This window comes from Leptonychotes weddellii, chromosome 16 (assembly GCF_054177405.1).
Source record: "Leptonychotes weddellii isolate Sample4059 chromosome 16, ASM5417740v2, whole genome shotgun sequence".
NCBI classification, from domain to species: Eukaryota; Metazoa; Chordata; class Mammalia; order Carnivora; family Phocidae; genus Leptonychotes; species Leptonychotes weddellii.
In genome coordinates, this window is record NC_138384.1 from 12,459,652 (window position 1) to 12,479,325 (window position 19,674).

Consider the following 19,674-nt stretch of genomic DNA (forward strand, 5'->3'; position numbering starts at 1 on the left):
AAAAAAAAAAAGAGGAATGACTTCATCCAACTTGCATTTTAACAAAATGGCTCTGGCTGCTGTGTTGAGTACAGAGCGAGGGGGAGCAAAGCATAGACACAGAGACCAGTGAGGAAGCTACTGTAATGACCTAGGGGGGAGATGCTGGTGGCTAAGACAGGGTGATAGCAGGAAGGGAGGGACAAGTGGCCACACAATGGACAGCTTTAAAAGTAGAGCCACCGCGATTTGCTTGAAGGACTAGAGATAGGTATGAGAGAGAGAGAGAGAAAAAAAGTCAAAAATCCTTCTTAGGTTTTGACCTAAGCAACTGATAGGGTAGCTCCATCAGCTGATACGACAGAGACTATGAGAGAAGCAGGTTTGTGGGAAGTTGCTAAGGAGCTCAGTTTTGGTCAAACTAGGGATCTATTAAACATCCAAATGGAGAAATCAAGTAGGTAGTTGAATATGCGGTTCTGGAGTTTGGGAGAATGGTCTAGGCTGGAGACATATATTTGGGCATTGTGGTAGGCAGAACAATGTCCCCCCAAAGAGGTCCATGACCTAATCCTCAGAATCTTTGAATATATTACTTACTTCCCATGGGTGGGGGGAGACTTCACAGATATGATTAAGGGTATGGAATTTGAGATGGATCAATTATCCTGGATTATATGACTGAGCCCAATCAAATCAGAGAGGTCCTTAAAAGCAGAGAACTCTTCTTGGCTATGGTGAAAGAGAGAGAGCTGATGAAAGAAGAGGGTCCAAGAGATAAGACATTGATGGCTTTGAAGACACAGGAAGGAAACCACAAGCTAAAGCATGTAGAAAGCCCCTAAAAGATGCAAAAGGCAAAGAAATGGATTGTCTACTTGAGCCTCCAGAAACAAATGTGGCCCTGGTGAGAGGCTGTTTTAGCCCAGCAAGACCATGTCAAACTTCTAACCTAAAGAACTGTAAGATAATAAATCAGTGTTGTTTGAAGTCACTAAATTTGTAGTCATTTGTTAGAGTAGCAGTGGAAAACTAATGCAAACATCGTCAATACAGCAATAGTATTTAAATCCATAAGGGTGGGATGTTGGTGGCAGAAAAGGGAAGAAGCCAGACTGAGCTTTGGCAAATTTGAAAATTAAGTCAGAAAAATGAGGAAGACCCAGCAGAGATGGCTGAGAAGGAATGGACATGAATAGAAAGAGAAGGAAGCAATGTTCTAGAAGCCAAATGAAGAGTTTGTGTCCCATGCTGCTGAAAGGTCAAGTAAGATGAGGAAAGGGGATACCCAGCTAATACACAGAGAAAGGATATACACAGAAAGAAAACAGTGGACCTGGTCCTCACCACTCAAGCAGCTTGGATGGTAGAGACACGTGAATGGTACCCACCCAGAGTGCCCATATTTTCACACACAGGGATTCTAGAGTCTCTAGCCAACTTGGCCCAACTAGAACCCTAGAATGTTTTCAATCAGATAGCACTCTTTTCACATGGGGGATGGAAGGAGTGAAGGTCAGTAGCAAGAGGAAGAGAGCCAGAAGAGAAAAGAACAGAAGGACTTTCAACTTTCTCTTACAGACCTGCACGATTGTCTTTCCTTTTACCATACAATACAGTCCTAAGCCCTCCAAGCCCCAACTTGTTAAAAAGCATAAATCCTAAGGCCAAGAGAGTTAATATAATATCTCAAGACCAGGAACTACCTTTTTTCTTAGAAAAAACATGACCTCACCAAAAAAAAAAAAGAAACCACACAACCTTCTAGGACCTGACATTTCACTTCAGCCACAGCTTCAGACAACTTTCTGTATTTTGCCTTCCTTCACCTCAAAACTCAAGGTTAGGTGACCATCTATAGAAGACCGATTGAAATCATGCATGGAGGATTCTTGGAGCCTGAGACAAATATAGCGTATGTCACATTGCCTCACACTGTTATAATTATTTGTTTACCTGTTTATCTTTTCCAATAGACCCAGAAGTCCTCAAAAAGGTGAGACTATGCCCTTGCATCACTGAACTGTAAAAACAGTAATTCATTAACTTTTCACTCACTCAACTAATCATATGGTTCAGACACAGTGTAGTTTTTAGGCATTTAATCTTAACACAACCCTATGAGATGGGTATTATTTATGCCACTTCCCAGATAAAAAGATTGAGATTCAGAAAGGTTAAAAAACTTACCTGTGACGCCTGGGTGGCTCAGTCGGTTATGCGTCTGCCTTGGCTCTGGTCATGGTCCCAGGGTCCTGGGATCGAGTCCCACATTGGGCTCCTCGCTCAGCAGGGAGCCTGCTTCTTCTTCCGCCTGGCATGCTCTCTCTCTGACAAATAAATAAATAAAATATTTTTTTTAAAAAAAGAAACATGGGGCGCCTGAGCGGCTCAGTCGTTTAGTGTCTGCCTTCAGCTCAGGTCATGATCTCAGGGTCCTGGGATCGAGCCCCGCATCGGGCTCCCTGCTCGGCGGGAAGCCTGCTTCTCCCTCTCCCACTCCCCCTGCTTGTGTTCCCTCTCTCGCTGTCTCTCTCTCTGTCAAATAAATTTAAGAAAAAAAAAAAATCTTAAAAAAAATTAAAAAAAGAAACATACTTGATGGTCATGTTAAGTCATGTGAGTGGCAGAACTGGCCAATGCCAAATTCTGTGCTAAAAAACAGCCCCTGCTAAAATGTCCACATCCTAATTCCTGGAACTTGTGAATGTTACCATATATGGAAAACAGGACTTTGCAGATGAGATTAAATTAACGGTTTTGAAGTGGGGTGATTATCTTGGATTACCCAGATGGGCTCAATGTAATCACAAGAATCCTTATAAGAGGGAGGCAGGAGATCATACTGAAGAGCAGCAGATGTAACAGCAGAAGTGGTCGTTGATGTGATTTAAGGAAGGGGCCATGAGCCAAGGAATGCAGGCAGCCTTGAGAAGCTGGAAAAGTTTAGGAAACAGATTCTCCCCTAGAGCCTTGAGAAGGAACCCAGCCCTGCCAATATGTTGATTTTAGACTTCTGAACTTCAGAACAGGAAGACAAGAAATCTGTGTTGTTTTAAGCCACTAAATTTGTGGTCATTTGTTAATGATAGCAATAAGAAACTGACACAGTGCTCTCTGTCTTCACATGGCCTTTACATCCCCAGGACCTAAGATGGTTAATAGATATTTGCTAATTACTGAAGGAGGAAGAGATTCTCCTCCAGGGTGTCTCCCACCTGGCGCTACCTGAACTCCTAACAGGAAGAATCTAGCCTTCCTCAGAGAGAGGGAGGCAGAAGCAGCCCAGGTGTATCTGGGGTGGTAAGTTTTCCTAATTCCTAAGTTGAATGGATGGTGCTAGTAATAATCTGAAGCTCATTCTATGTCAGTAAGCGTGCCCTTGGAAGACATGACAAAATGCAACTCTAATTTACAGCTGTGATTTAGAGCCATGAAGAGCTGGAGGGACATAGAGGAGGAGGGGACTTAGCTATTTTTAGGCCACCAATTTAGGCTCTTTTTTCTATGTCCTATAATGGTGCATTAAATATCACAAATGATTCCATTGTGAAATTATAAGCAGCATCAGTAAAAAGATGAGCTGAGATCATATTTTATAATCTAATTCCTTAAATTATTTCATGACAAACTGGACCAATGAATATACACATGCATACTGCAAATGCACAAACTCTACCTTCCTCTTTCTCTGAGATCCTCATGGCCCTTTCTTAAACAAGGAAGATGGTATCAATAAGGAAACAGTTTTCCAAATTAATAAATTCAATATACTTCACAGCTTAGCTGCTTAAGAAACGAAGAGCTGGAAATCTGAACATTGCTTAGATTTCGCAAATGGCTTACCGTGCCAAGAAGGGTTATTCCCCCCACCTGCATCCCAGTTTCTCTAGCCAAGTTAAAATCCTATGCTTTGAAAGTAAAAACTTCAAAACAGCTTTTGATCTTTTGAGAACAAGTACTATATAAGCAAAAAGATGGTTACAATCCCAACTAAAAGCAGTCATTTACAACTGAATCTCAAATTCACATATGCTTGTGTTCCATAATCTACGTGTAGTTGACATAGAAGGTAAAATAAATTGGGTAGACCTAAGGTAAAATCAGTCACTGCCCTTGGTCTAGACCTTCTGATTAGACTGGCAATCCCCATGGCGTTCCCAGCTTGTTGGGTTTGTAGCCAAGGTTCCCAGGGGTCCTGAATAGCTTCAGAATCTGAATAAATCACACACACTAGGCGTCCATTGAAACCACCAGAAACTCAATTTATTTGTGACCTGAGACAGGATTTTATTGCTTCTCAGATTAACAGTTAAAAATGTTTTGCTTTTCTGCCTCGGGGGTGTTAGTTTGATGTATGAGGCAGGGAGATTATTAAATCTTCAGTGCTTCCAAAGATGTAAATTAAACCATAGCACCTCCTTAGCCACCTTCCCTGGATGAGCTGGAGATTTATTATTAACTTGTCACTCTTGCATGCTCATCAAAACAAGCAGACCATGAGTAATTACATCTATATGTTTAAGGATACCTGTCGTTTCAATTTTTTGCAGACAGGATATTACAAAGTCTCCTGATTTCCTCGCAGAGCGATATATAGCATGAGGACTTTTAGAGGGGAGAAGAGAATCACTGTCCTCTCCTAATCATTTCCATGAATATATTTGAAAGAAAGGTGACATGTATGTAACTGTATATTGTTCTTTTAGTTTTAAATGAAATTGCACTTCATTTTGGCTTCCCTTGTCTGTTCACAGACATCGCATTGGCTGATTCTGTTCATCTGAGCATCTTTCAAAGACATGGAAGAGGTCTAGCACTAGATGGATATATAAACTCTAAAATTCTCTTTTCAATTCTGTCACTCACAAGTCAATTCAACAAATACAATATTTATTAGGTTCCTTTTATGTGGCAAGAAGCAGACGTGACTTTATTCATTCATTTCTTCATCCAATATTTATTTCATGTCTTTTATGTGCTAGTAATGGTACTAGGTATACCATTTTTCTATTAAAAACAGTGAACAGTCCTTGCCCTCATGGAGTTCATAGCCTTGTTACCCGCCCCCAATATAAGTTTGCACAAATCCCTTCTAACAGAAGTTTGCACCAGAAAAAGGAGTGCATCCCTTCTAACGTAAGTTTGCACAAAGTAGACATTAAATGGAATCAGCATTAAGACATCATGCCCTCCTCCTGGCCCAGTGTGGCTAGCAGGACTGAACTGCATGGAAACCGTGGTATTTCACCTCTTTTTGTTCTCCCTGTACCTAGCATAGCACTAATTACCTGGTTTGCTAAATAATCACAGAAGCACAGAAAGTTTTCAGAAGAAGTTTTAGGCATGCCTTGCTGGCCTCTGATCAGCCATAAGAAAAAAATCACCTTTACCAGTGTAAACTATAGGATAATTATCCTTTTTTTTTTTTTTAAGAACTATGTTCCTTATAATATCCTTGTCTCTTTTTAAAGTTTTTATTATGAAAATTGATAAAAATAAGAAAAAGATGAGATAATAAAATAATGAACCCCCATGTACACATCACCTAACTTCAGTAATTACCATTTTGTCATTCTTGTTTTTATCTATCACATTTCTCTCCTCTTCACCTCTTTTTGTTTTTGAGTATTTTAAAATAAATTCTCATTGTCATACCATTTCACCTCGAAATGCATCAGAATTTATCTGACAAATAAGATTTTTTGAAAATCTATCTATATTATTATAATACTTAACAAAATCACAATGTCTTTAACACTTCTAATATCTAGCCGATGTTCAAACGTCTCTGATTACCTAACAAAAATCCTTTTGGAGTGAAACAAGTCTACATATTGGGTTTGGTTGATGTGTCTTTCATCAACACCTTTTCTCCCTAGGTCCTTTTGAATATCACCAAAATGATCAATATTTTAGTTTTATCCAGGATAAACAAGTCCATTCAAACTTAACATATGCTCCTGGTGAAACCTCATTTATGTAATATTTTCAAGGACAGGGTGATCATTTATCATTCAAACAAAGAAACTCTTGAGTGAAAGGGTGATGCTATCAATAATTATACTGGTATAAACCAGGACAAATAGTCACCCTACCAGTAGCGATATCAGGAATAAAGGGGAAGATACAGTTTCTGGTTTCTTTGTGGGTATAGAGAGCTGGAAAAGAGCTAGAAAGGATGTCTCTCCCATCCTGACAATTAAAAAAAAGAAAGAAAGTTGAACAAACTGCAAGTGAATAACTTTTCCTGGATCCATCACAGGTGAAGCTAAGGAAATGCCAACTAGTCCCAAATCCGGGCTGAGACAAGCGCCTACAGGGAGACACTGAGCGCAAGCACTTATTTACTTGGGGCAGGTGAACACTGGGAAGAAGAATTCACCTAGAATTATCAACAAAATAGTGGAGGCTAAGTATTGGCTGGTGGCACACTAGGGAGCCCTAAAGGCTACAGATATAAGGGGAGTTAACACCGTTTGCAGGCTTCTCTCTCTATAGATACCAATGGGTACTCACAAAAAAAAATGATGGGAAGAGTCCTGAGAAAGCATCCCTCATGCATGGTACATGCTTAAGGGTGAGGAAGAGCAGCTGCTGTAGGAAGGCCACGAGTCCAGCCCAGATTCTTCTCCATCTCCCTTATAAAAATAAAAACAAAAACAAACAAAAATATCACTGGTGATGTGGTATAAAAAAAAATCAAGGGAAATAACTTCATAATGCCAAGAGACAAAACAATCAACAGAACCAAACCTTATATATATAACACACATGTTGGAGCTATCAACATTTAATTTAAAATAAATACGGGGGTGCCTCTTGCGTGCGACTCTTGATCTCAGGGTTGTGAGTTCGAGCTCCACATGGGGTGTAGAGATTACTTGAAAATAAAATCTTTTAAAAATTTTTTTTAAAAATAACTACGAAAATATGCTAAAGGCTCCAATGGAAAAAGTGAACAACATTCATTGTCAGATGAGTAATTTCAGCAGAAATGGTAACTAAGAAAAAATCAAATGAAGATGGTGGAAATAAAAAACACAATGTTAGAGATTCAGATTGTCACTGGCAGGTTCATCAGTAGACTTAACAGAACTAAGCGAAGAAGAGTGAACTCAAAAATACCCAAACTGAAAGAGAGAAGAGTAAAAGATAAAAAGAGAATATAGCGTCCAGGAAATACAGGACAATAGCAAATGATCTGACAGATATGCAATTAGAATTCCAGAAAGAAAAAAAGACAGGGAACTGGGTAGAATAAATATGTGAAGGGATAATGGCTAAGAATTTTCAAAAGTAATGACACCTATCAAACTTCAGATCAAACCATTAACCAAAATATCCAAGCCAGAGACAGACATATCATATCCAACTTCTGAAACACAAAACAAAGAGAAAATCTTGAAGGCAGCCAAAGGGGGGAAATTATTAAAGAGAAATAAACATAAGAATTGTAACAGCCATCTTGTTAGAAACATGCCAGCTAGAAGACAGTAGAGGGACATTTTTTAAGGACTGAATGAGAGAGTAACATCATCAAGATGGAGGAGTAGGAGCTTCCAGAATCCATTCCCCTGCAAAAAAAACAATTAGACACTTATCCATGAATAAAAAATAGCTCTGGGAGAGTTCACTTAAGTCCACTTAAGAAGCTTCAGCAACAGAGGTGTCTGTGTGGTGCAGTTGGTTAGGCATCCAATTCTTGATTTTGGCTCAGGTCATGATCACAGGGTTCTGGGATTGAGCCCTGCATCAGGCTCCCTGCTCAGCAGGGAGTCTCCTTGAGATTCTCTCGCTCCTTCTCCCTCTGCCCCTCCCCCGCTCAAATAAACAAATAAATCTTTAAAAAAAAAAAAAAAAGAAAAAGATTCAGCAACACAATAGAGAAAAAAAAAAAAACCTGAGAATAACCATACAAAAAGGGTAGGAAGAAGTTTCATTTTGCCTGCATCATCCCATCCCCCAGGCTGGCACTGTTCTGTGCCAAGAGGGAACTCCCCAGCCTAAAAGAGTTCCCCATACTGGTAAAAGGAAAGCAGGGTGAGCGACAAGCTTCCCCAGCCTTTCGGAGCACTGCATAAAGAACACATTTCAGTTTCACCCTACCCAGAAACCAGCAAAGCTGAAACCTCTAGAAATGGCTAAGAACAGAGAACAAGGGCAGGGGCTACCAGTATCAGCCACACACTGTGAGCAACTGTGGTTCTTAGTGGCCTGCTCTGGAGAGGACCACAAAAATCTTCAGTGCTAAGGACCTCAACAGCCCTTGCAGATGCTAAGACCCCATCCCTGGCTTTCATCACTGAGAATCTCATTACAGACCCGAGCACCAGACTGCTTCACAGAGGACCCCAGCAGCTTTTTGCTGCTGAGGAATCCAACGGCTAGCACAGCCACTGCAGACCTCCTGCAGATTTTGCCAATGAGATTTTTACCCTACAGGTTTTCATGCTCACAGATACCAGCTACCTGAGTCCCTCCCCAGCAAAACCCAGGATCCACACTGCCAGCCTCAGCCTCAACAGCTATGTGCATGCGAGATGGCAGCCTAGACCCCCACAGCTGTTCCCCATGGCTATGCAGGCACCCATATACCTATGCACATACTGCAGCTACACAAGTGCATGTAGACAGTTAAGGCCCCCAGAATTGCTTGTAGACTCAGAGATGGCCCTGACTCCAGTCACTGTCTACAATGCCACAGGGGAGCCCAACATCGGAGCAACTAAATAGATAAAGCAAATATTAACAGACATAAAGGGAGAAATAGACAGCAATACAATAGGAGCAGGGGACTTTAATACTCTATTTTCATCAATATCTAGATCATCCACACAGAAAATCAGTAAGGAAACACTGGCCTTAAATAACATATTAAATCACACAGACTTAATAGATATATAAAGATCATTCCATCCACAAGCAACAAAATATACATTCTTCTTAAGCACACATGGCACATTCTCCAGGACAGATCATGTTAGGCCACAAAATAAGTCTTAATAAATTTAAGAAGACTGAAATCAGATCAAGCATCTTTTCCAACCACAATGATAGGAAACTGGAAATCAATTATAAAAAGAACACTGGAAAATTCCAAAATTGTGGAGATTAAACAACATGCTACTAGACAACCAATAGATCAAAGAAGAAATCAAAAGAGAAATCAGAATATACCTTGAGACAAAGTAAAATGGAAATACAACCTATCAAAACATGTGGAATACGGCAAAAGCAGTTCTAAGAGGGAAGTTCACAGCAGTAAATGCCTACCTCGAGAAACAAGAAAAGTCTCAAATAAACTACCTAATCTTAAGCCTCAAGGAACTAGAAAAAGAACAAATGAAGCCCAAAGTTAGTAGAAGAAAGGAAAAAACAAAGCTCAGAGTGGAAATAAATGAAGTAGACTAAGAGGACAACAGAAAAGATCAATGAAACTAAGAGTTGTTTTTCTTAAAAAATAAACTAAATTGACAAAACTTTAGCTACACTCACCAAGAAAAAAAAAAGAGGGGGGGCTCAAATAAAATCAGAAATGAAAGAGGAGACATCACAACTGATACCACAGAAATAAAAAGGATCATAAGAGACTATTATGATAATTACATACCAACAAATTGGACAACCTAGAAGGAATGGATAAATCCCAGAAACATACAACCTACCAAGACCTAATCATGAAAAAAGAACATCTGAACAGATAACTAGTAAGAAGACTGAATCAGTAATAAAAACCACCAAAGAAACAAAAGTCCAGGACCAGACAGTTTCACTGGTAAATCCTACAAAATATTTAAAGAAGAATTAATACCAAATCTTGTCAAACTCTTCCAAAAAACAGAAGAGGAAGGAACACTTCCAGACTCATTTTACAAGGCCAGCATTATCCTGATACCAAAACCAGACAAGGATGACACAAGAAAACTATAGGCCAATATCTCTTATGAACATAGATGCAAAAATCCCCAATAAAATATTAGCATACCAAATTCAACAATATATGGGGAAAAAAAAATCACACACTATGATCAAATGGGATTTATTCCAGAGCTTCAAGGATGGTTCTACATCTGCAAATCAATTCATGTTTTATACTACATTAACAAAATGAGGGTAAAAAATCATATGATCATCTCAACAGATGTAGAAAAAACATTTGACAAAATTCAACACCGATTTATGATCAAAATTCTCAACAAATTGGGTATAGAGAGAACATACCTCAACATAAGAGCCATAAATGACAGCCCACAGCTAACATGATACTCAGTGGTGAAAAACTGAAATCTTTTCTCTAAGATGAGGAATAAGACAAGGATGCTCACCTCCACCACTTTTATTCAACATAGTTTTACAAGTCCTAGCCAGAGCACTTGGCAAGAAAAAGAAATAAAAGTCATCCATGGGGCACCTGGATGGCTCAGTCGGTTAAGCATCTGCCTTTAGCTCAAGTCATGTTCCCAGGGTCCTGGTATCTGGCAGTGTTGGGCTCCCTGCTCAGTGGGGAGTCTGCTTCTCCTACTCCCTCTGCCCCTCCCCCTGCTCATGCTCTCTCTCTCTCTCTCAAATAAGTGTTTAAAAAAAAAGTCATCCAAATTGGAAAGAAGTAAAACTGTCACTATTTACAGATGACATTATATACAGAAAATATTAAGACACTACCAAAAAACTGTTAGAGCTAATAAAAAAATTCAAGAAAGCTGCAGGATACCAAATCAATATACAAAATACTATTATGTTTCTCTACACTAATAACAAACTATCACAAGAAAAATTAAGAAAACAATCCCATTTTCAACTGCATCAAAAAATAAAATAAAATACCTAGGAATAAATTTAACCAAAGAGGTAAAAGACCTATACACTAAAATCTATAAGACAATGATGAAAGAATTAAAGAAGACACAAATAAATGGAAAGATATTCCATGTTCATGGATTGGGAGAAAATATTTGCAAATGATATATCTGGTAAAGGGTTAATATCCAAAATATAGGGGCACCTGGGTGGCTCAGTGGTTAAGCAGCTGCCTTTGGCTCAGGTCATGATCCCAGGGGCCTGGGATCGAGCCCCACATCGGGCTCCCTGCTCAGTGGGGAATCTGCTTCTCCCTCTCCCTCTGCCATTCCCTCCGCTTGTGCTCTCTGGCTCTTTCCATCAAATAAATAAATAAAATCTTTAAAAAATATATCCAAAATATATAAAGAACTCCTACAAGTCAATAGCAAAACAACCACCACCCAATTAAAAAATGGGCAGAGAATCTGAATAGACGTTTTTCCAAAGACATACAGATGGCAAACAGGTACATGAAAGATGTTCAACATTATTTATCATTGGGGAAATGCAAGTCAAAACCACAATGAGATATTACCTCACACCTGTCAGAATGGCTATTATAAAAAAAAAAAAAAAGAAGAAGAAGAAGAAATAAGTGTTGGTGAGGATGTTGCACTGTTGGTGGGAATGTAAACTGGTGCAGCCTCTATGTTTTACTACACTGAAACAGTATGGAAGTTCCTCAAAACATTAAAAATAGAACTACCATATGATCCAGCAATTTCACTTGAATTTTTAATCTGAAAGAAAACACTAACTCAAAAAGATATCTGCACTCTCATGTTCACTGCAGCATCATTCACAATAGCCAAAACATGGAAACAACCTAAGTGTCCACTGATGGATGAATGGATAAGGAGATGAAATATTCAGCCATTTAAAAAAAAAAAAAAAGGGACATCCTGGGGCGCCAGGGTGGCTCAGTCATTAAGCGTCTGCCTTCGGCTCAGGTCATGATCCCAGGATCCTGGAATCGAGCCCCGCATGGGGCTCCCTGCTTGGCAGGCAGCCTGCTTCTCCTTCTCCCACTCCCCCTGCTTGTGTTCCCTCTCTGGCTCTCTCTCTGTCAAAAAATAAATAAAATCTTAAAAAAAAATTTTTTTGAAAAAAATAAAAATAAAAAAGGGACATCCTGCCATTTGCAACAAGATGATGGACCTTAAGGGCTTTAATGCTAAGTAAGTCAGATGGAAAAAGATAAATACCATATGATCTCATTTATATGAATATTAAAAAATTTTTTTAAACGAGCTCATGAATATAGAGAACAGATTGGTGTTTGCCAGTGGCAGGGGTTTTTTTTGTTTTAAGATTTTTTTATTTATTTATTTGAGAGAAAGAGACAGATAGTGAGAAAGAGCTGGAGCAGGGAGGGGAGGGAGCTGGACGTGGGGCTCCATCCCAGGACCCTGGGATCATGACCGGAGCCGAAGGCAGACGCTTAACCGACTGAGCCACCCAGGCGCCCCAGTGGCAGGGGTTTTATATATACATATACATGGTTAATAACACTGTGTTATATTCGAAAGTTGCTAAGAAAGCAGATCTTTCTCATAATAAGAAAAATATTATAACTGTACAGTGATGTTAACTAAACTTACTGTGGTGATTATTTCACAATAAATATATATATATACAGAATCATTATGTTATACACCTGAAACTAATATATGTCAATTATATCTCAATTTTTAAAAATAAAGCAGAAATCGAGGAGTTAGAAAAAAACAGTAAGTAAACCAAAATAGCTGGTTCTTTGAAAACTAATCAACAAAACAAACTGCTAACTTGATTTTTAAAAGATGAGAAAGCACAAGCACACAAAAGAAAAGAAAATGAGAAAGCACAAGCACACAATCTAGTAAGAACAGGATTTTTTTTAAATCATGAGATGACTTTGTACAACTATATGAAATAAAAACTATTTAAAGAAAATCTAGATGAAATAAACATCCTAAACAAGTGAATTATGTAAAAAGAAATATAGAAGTAGAAAGTTGTAAAAGAGCTCCCCTGCCAAAAAGCTAGGCCCAGCTGATTTCACAAAGAAATCTACCAAACCTGTAAAGATCAGATGATGTATATGCTACTTAAACTATTTCAGAGCACTGAAAGAAAAAATACCCAAATTATTTTTATAATGCCAATTTAACATCGATTCCAAAACCAAACACTGCATAATAAAATACAACTATAAACCAATCTCATTTATTAATATTAATGCAAAAATTGTGAATAAAATGTTAGCAAACAGAATCCAAAAATCCATCATGATCAAGTAGTGTTTATTCCAGAAATGTAAGAGGGGTTCAGTATTTGGAATCCATTAATCATTTTACTAGAACTAAAGAGAAAAACATACTCATCTCCACAGATTTTAGTAATGGAAAAACAGAACACTTATTTAGATTTTTTAAAAGCCTCAAAAATAGGAATACCTCATTGATATAAATAAAAATAAGAATATAAACTTTAAAAAATCAGCAATTGATATAAAGGGAATAGACTAGGACAGCAGTTCTCCAACTATATAGTCTGTGGATCCAGACCAAGACATTATTTATTTCCCCTTTACACTATGATGATACAAAAGCAGTGGTGAGCAGAATTGCTGGTGCCTTAGCACAAATCAAGGGAGTGGCACTAAACTCCTCTATGTAGTCAGTGTATTCTTCAACACACATGTTCATGGTGGTGGAAAAAGAGCAATTTTTTACTTAAGAATATCCTGGATGAAGCAGTAAAAATAATCAAATTTATTAAGTTTCGACCCTTGAGTCCATGCCTTTAATATTCTAGATGAAGAAATGGCAAGTATGTATAAAGCACTTCCATTGCATACCAAAGTAGGATGACTGTCACCAGGAAAAGCATTTATGCAACTGAGCTGCAAACTGAAGTTGTGTATTTTTCACGAACATCGTATTTACTTGGAAGAACAACTGGGAGACAAACTAAAGTTATTATATAGTTGGTAGTTATAGTTTTTAGTTATAGACTTGGGTATTCGGCAGATGTTTCCTCAATAATTAATAAGGTGAGCTCTCATTTCAAGGAAAACAACTGACAATATTTGTCGCTAAGAGAGAATTCAAGCATTCAAGCAAAAATTAAAATTTTAGAAAATTTCTGTCCACCACCCTGAGTCTGACAACTTCTCAATACTTAGATTTTTTTCTGATGAGATCAGCAGTGATGTTTAAAAATGCAATTTTTTTGGTACCATATAAATCAAACACGTCAAACATTTGCAAGATCTGCATAACTCAATGAACTCACTTTCCAAATGACAAATTCATGGGGCTACAAAACCACATGTGAGTAAGCGATCCCTTCAAAGTGCAAGACAGACCAATGGATTTTAACAGAGTACAAGAAGTTCATTAATACAGCTTAAGATTCTTCTTTGCAATCTTTTAAGAAACTATCACCTGTCAAGTTTTGGAGTAGCATCAAAGAATATCCATAATTACCCAAAAAGGTTATTAAAATACTCCTTCCTTTTCCAACTACCTATTGGAGTCCAGATTTTCTTAAGTACTTCAACTAAAACAATGTAGTGCAATAGACTGAATGTAAAACGGATATGAGACTCTGTCTTTTATTATAAAGACAAAAAAAAGATCTGCAAAAATGTAAACACTGCCAGGCTTCTCACTAACTTTTGTTTTGAAAGTTATTTTTTATAAAATGTATTTATGCTAAGCCAGTAGTTTTATCATTGTTATTTCTCATTTAATTAATGAAACTTAAAGTTTTTATGAGTTTTACCTTCTGACATGGACCATCTCAACAGATATAACTCCAATGAACAAAAGTTCTTTGGATTCTTCAGTAATTTTTAAGAGAGTAAAGGAGTCTTGAGACCAAAAAGCTTGAGAACCACTGTACTGTAGACATTCCCATTAAAGTCAAGATGATGTCAGGTCTGGGCAGAAATATACAAGATGACATGGGCACATGTTGTGCCAGAAAGTATAGAAGCTATCAAAGACTGTTTGAATTACATAAAAAATGACATAGGTATCAACTTGAAGGAGCCCTTCCCCCACCCACCCAAGTCAAAATAGGATAATTTGAGCATCAGTGAGAACAGTATTTGTAATTGATTAAAATACATCAAATACATAACCATCCATGAGCTCCTAAAGGTAGTTAAAAAACCACAAAAAATGGGTTTTTTATTTATAATAAAAAACTGGGTGGCTCAGTCGTTAAGCGTCTGCCTTCGGCTCATGAAGGGTCCTGGGATCGGGTCCCACATCGGGCTCCCTGCTCGGCGGAGAGTCTGCTTCTCCCTCTCCCACTCCCCCTGCTTGTGTTCCCTCTCTTGCTGTGTCTTTCTCTGTCAAATAAATAAAATCTTAAAAAAAAAAAAAAAATTTCATTAGTCACCTTTGAGGGTTGCTAAAACATCACCTTATTTTTCGGAAAACTGATAAGGTGTTTTAAAAAATGAACCACTTTTCCCATGTTTTTCCTGAACAAACTATTTCCAAAAAAAATAAATAATGGATGACTTCAAGTACATATAATAAAGTCCAATTACTACTGAGGAAATGCAGTTAATCACTAATTTGCAAACTCTAATAGAGCGAAGTATCAATACCCATTAAAGGCTAAAACTATTAAAGATCGATAGAAAAATGTAGTGTATAAATAAGGTTGACATTTGAAACTGATTGACCTTAATGTCACTGAGAGGGGGCAACTAGCCATTTTGTGCTTCATGATCTGACAAAAAAGGAAGTACACAATACCACTTAGGAAGTTTTCTTGCCAAAGGTAATCAATCCTCTACATCTAACTAGCAATTTATAGGAAATATGTGACATGGAGATACAAATCAAAAGATAAAGTAATCAGCCAAATTCAGCATGTGGACAAGTACAGGACAGTTAACATGGCATAGAAAAGAAAATGTTGGGGCTGCAGAACAGGGTGAGGGACTTTTAAATGAGAGACTTCAAAGGCACATTAAGCAAATACAATGTGCCAACCTTACTTGGAGCCTTATTTGAACCAACTATAAAAAGGCACTTTTGAGACAACCTGGAAAATTTGAATATGGACTAAGTATTGGGTGATATTAATTTTGTCACATGTGATAAAGTCCTTATCTGTTAGGGAGAGATTTCATGAATTTGTTTTAAAATACTCCAAAAAAAAAAAAAAAAGGGTAGGAGGAATAAGCAAGTTAAGCAAAAGGTTGGTAGTTATGGAACCTGGCTGAGGGTACATGAGGGGTTGTTAACATGATTTTAATTTTGTATATGGTTGTAAGTTTTCTATAATAAAAAAATCAAATAGTATTCTGAAGACACCTATATTGACGATATGAAATATAAAATAACATCTATATTGACAATATGAAATATAAAATAAGTATATGCCATAGCACCCTGCCATTGAATTTATAATTTTGGAAAGAAAATGAAAGAATGGAGAAAAAAAAGAAAGAACAATGTAATATTGCTTAATTTAAGGTAATACTAAGACTGAACAGCTCCAGGAAGAGATTAGTATTACTGGAGTTATCAAATAGTTACAGGAATGATGTTTACTCTAATAAAAAAAATCACTAGGATATGTTTGTGCTTCTTTTGAAGTTTCTCAACCAGTCTACTATGCAGACTAATTTTTCAATCCTGAAATTCACTGGGAACTACAGAAATTCTCAAAAGTCAAGACAGTAAAAGCACATCTATCTCGCCCAGTAAAATAATTTGTTGAAGCACAAGCTTAAATAGAAAAAAGACGCAGATACACATGTAAATAAAATGCTTATCCACAAATGGGTCTACAGAATCACTTTAGTAAAAGTAACTTTTCGGCAGAATGTACACAAATAGTTTAGAGAAAAAGAACAATCTCTACAAATATCTTCCTTAATTATATCATGACCAATTTAACCCACAAATCAACAATGTGGTTGCAATTTTAAATAATAAATAATATTAAAAGTCTGGTAACAGGCTACAGTGATGCTGTTACCCTTGGCACACAATAAACCCAGAATTCCACCTATTTGGTCTATAAAGATACTCTGGAAAGACAGAAAGAGTAACATCTTAAAATTAGAGGAAACACTACTCTGGGTACAATTTGTAAATGAGTATACAACCTATATGTGACTATAAGCAGATTAGACTTTTAAATAAAATTTTCACTTGAGTAAAATTAAATGCTAACCTATGCTCGATGACAGGTAATTTCTAAATATTTTCACTAGTAAAAAACGGTGGGCACCTTCACCATACCTGTGGTTATAAAGCAGCTTTCACCTCTTCCCAAAGCATTCCAGTATAAACTTGTACTTATCCAAAGATAAGTTACTTTGATCTTCTGTATTGTTCCAAACTAAGAAAATATAAATAACAGACTGGGGGTGGGGTGGGGGCAGAACACCTTATTCAAAGATTGTTACTTTATATAGACTAAAGAATACACTGATTAGAAGTACAAAATAATAAGCAAGAACTCATTATAAATTTTGATGATTACTGCTTTAATTACATGCCTTAAAACATACCTACATATTATGAGTTACTATACGTTGTATGCTTTTAGTTTACTTGCTACATGGTCATTAGGCCAGCTCTAAAAAATGTTTATCATCCAAATAGAAATTCATTAGGGAATACTAAAATGTTTGTTTTATGATTAATTCTGCTCCTAAGATCAGCCTGAAATGAGTTTTAATCCAGTAAAAAAAAAGGTGGAGAGGCCTATTATCAAATAATTGAGTCTCTATTTTCAATAGTAACTATGTAGTAAACAAATTTTCAGTCAGGCCTTGCATATCTGTACCATCTATGTATAATAAATTTTCATTATTTTAATAGAGGATAATATTTACATTAAGTCTAAGTTTTGTTCAAAATGTATTCAACAGGTAACAAAGGACATTTAAATAAGGCCTAACTGTACTAGTTTAATTAATGTTTTTATTTTTTAGAATATAAAAATTAGCAAAAAACATCATGCTTTAAAATCTTTGTAAGCATGGGGGCGCCTGGGTGGCTCAGTCGTTAAGCGTCTGCCTTCAGCTCAGGTCATGATGCCAGGGTCCTGGGATCGAGCCCCACATCGGGCTCCCTGCTCCGTGGGAAGCCTGTTTCTCCCTCTCCCACTCCCCCTGCTTGTGTTCCCTCTCTCACTGTGTCTCTGTCAAATAAATAAATAAAATTTAAATAAAATAAAATAAAATAAAATCTCTGTAAGCATGTACTGCTTTTATAAAAAATAATCATTCATTGTTCAAAACAATTAAAAAATTAAAACTTAAAATGTCCTATTTCTTACTTTCATCTTGGAAAGCAAAAATACACTAAGTGAAATATCAGTGTATTTTATTTTCAAATCAATTTAAATATGAAAAAGTATTTAAACACGAAAAATAAGATTTGTCGGGTTGATAATCAACACTTTCATTTCTAAAAATGTGAGAATGTAAGGGATTAGCTGATTTCATTTACCCATGCCACAGCAGTACAACTACAATGAGTTCAACTGGAAATGAAAAATAAGGTTTACGTATTTTTCAAGACCAGGTATATTCTCATCAAAAATAAGTAAAATAACAAAAGCATCAATCAACCTTTTTTTCCAACTCTCCCTAATATTTTAAATGCTTTTTCATTCCACTCAAAGATCTCTGGAGTAGAAAAAAATATTTAATACAAATCTTCTTAAACAAAATAACTGTTTTGAAGATGGAGTAAAGTCCACAAATTAGATCTTTAATTTATTCCAGAAAAGATATTTTCAATGCATTTAAATATTTAATTAAATCAGGATAATAATATAAAGGCCTCTACTAAAATATAAAACTCTTTCTTAGGGAGGACAAAAATAAACATTGAAGAAATTAAATTTATAAGACTCATCTAAGTTTTTTTAAAAACACATTTGTGAAGTTCATATTTTCTGGCTGTTAAAAAATTCTTTTCAAAAACACCACAATTAAGTTCAAAATCTGAAGATCTACGAAAAAAATTTTTTTAAAGAACAGTAACTACCTTGATATACAAATCACGTCTCACCTTACAGTCTTCTTGTCGTTAATTTTTTGGACAGCACTTTTCCTCCCCTTTTTCCCAAAAAGCAGCTCCTGTAAGTCATCGGTACCTGTCATCCACATCAAGTTCAATCTGGACCTTCAAGTCCTATTCTCACCTACAGAGCAAATTTGAATCCAAAAAACCAGATGAACAGCAACTGATTCCAAAAGTCAAGTTAAATACCAAAATATATTCTAATGTACACCAGTATGCTATATATTCCAACAGAGATTGATTTGTGTTAAAAAAACGAAAAACAAAAAAAATAAGCATTCAATGCTTATTTGAGGTGCTTAAAACAAAGTTTTAATACTAGTACCCCGAGCTAGGCTTTCAACTTCATTCAAATGAACTAGTTAAAATAAGCAAAAATAAACTGTGTCATTGTATTAGACCAAACCAACCAAGGCACAAAGACTATTAAGTGCAAAATGGTTTTCCAAGAGTGGTTTTTAATTCTCTCCTGGTAACCAATTTTCTGTCAGACTTCTACCATTATACAACTGGAACTGCTTCCATAGTCACCAGTAAAAAAATCACAATTCTTTTGGAAATCTACCTCCAAGCCTCCACATCCTCCCTGGCAAGAACTCAATCTACCCCCTTCTCCTCCCTCCCTTAAGTATTCAGTTCTTTCCTGAAGTAGAAATTCCATAAATATTACAATATTAAGGACTAAATTTTAATGAATATAAATCAGAGGAAATGAAGGAACATTAACTCCCATTCAAACCTTCCTTAAAAAAAAAATGTTTCCAAGTTATATTTTTAACTTTCCCCATGATTCGCT

At 36.7% G+C, this 19,674-nt stretch overlaps 1 protein-coding gene across 1 annotated transcript in view; it reads right to left on the bottom strand.

Annotated features, from left to right (window-relative positions):
* HYDIN (HYDIN axonemal central pair apparatus protein) overlaps window positions 1-6,622 on the bottom strand; it is a 364,500-nt gene extending 357,878 nt beyond the window's left edge. The window contains exons 1-2 of the mRNA XM_081806373.1: window positions 6,499-6,622; window positions 2,170-2,309 (exon numbers count right to left, since the gene is read on the bottom strand). The gene's annotated coding sequence lies outside the window, so the exon portion shown is untranslated. The remainder of the gene's footprint in view (window positions 1-2,169; window positions 2,310-6,498) is intronic.
* Between the last annotated feature and the right edge of the window lie 13,052 nt (window positions 6,623-19,674).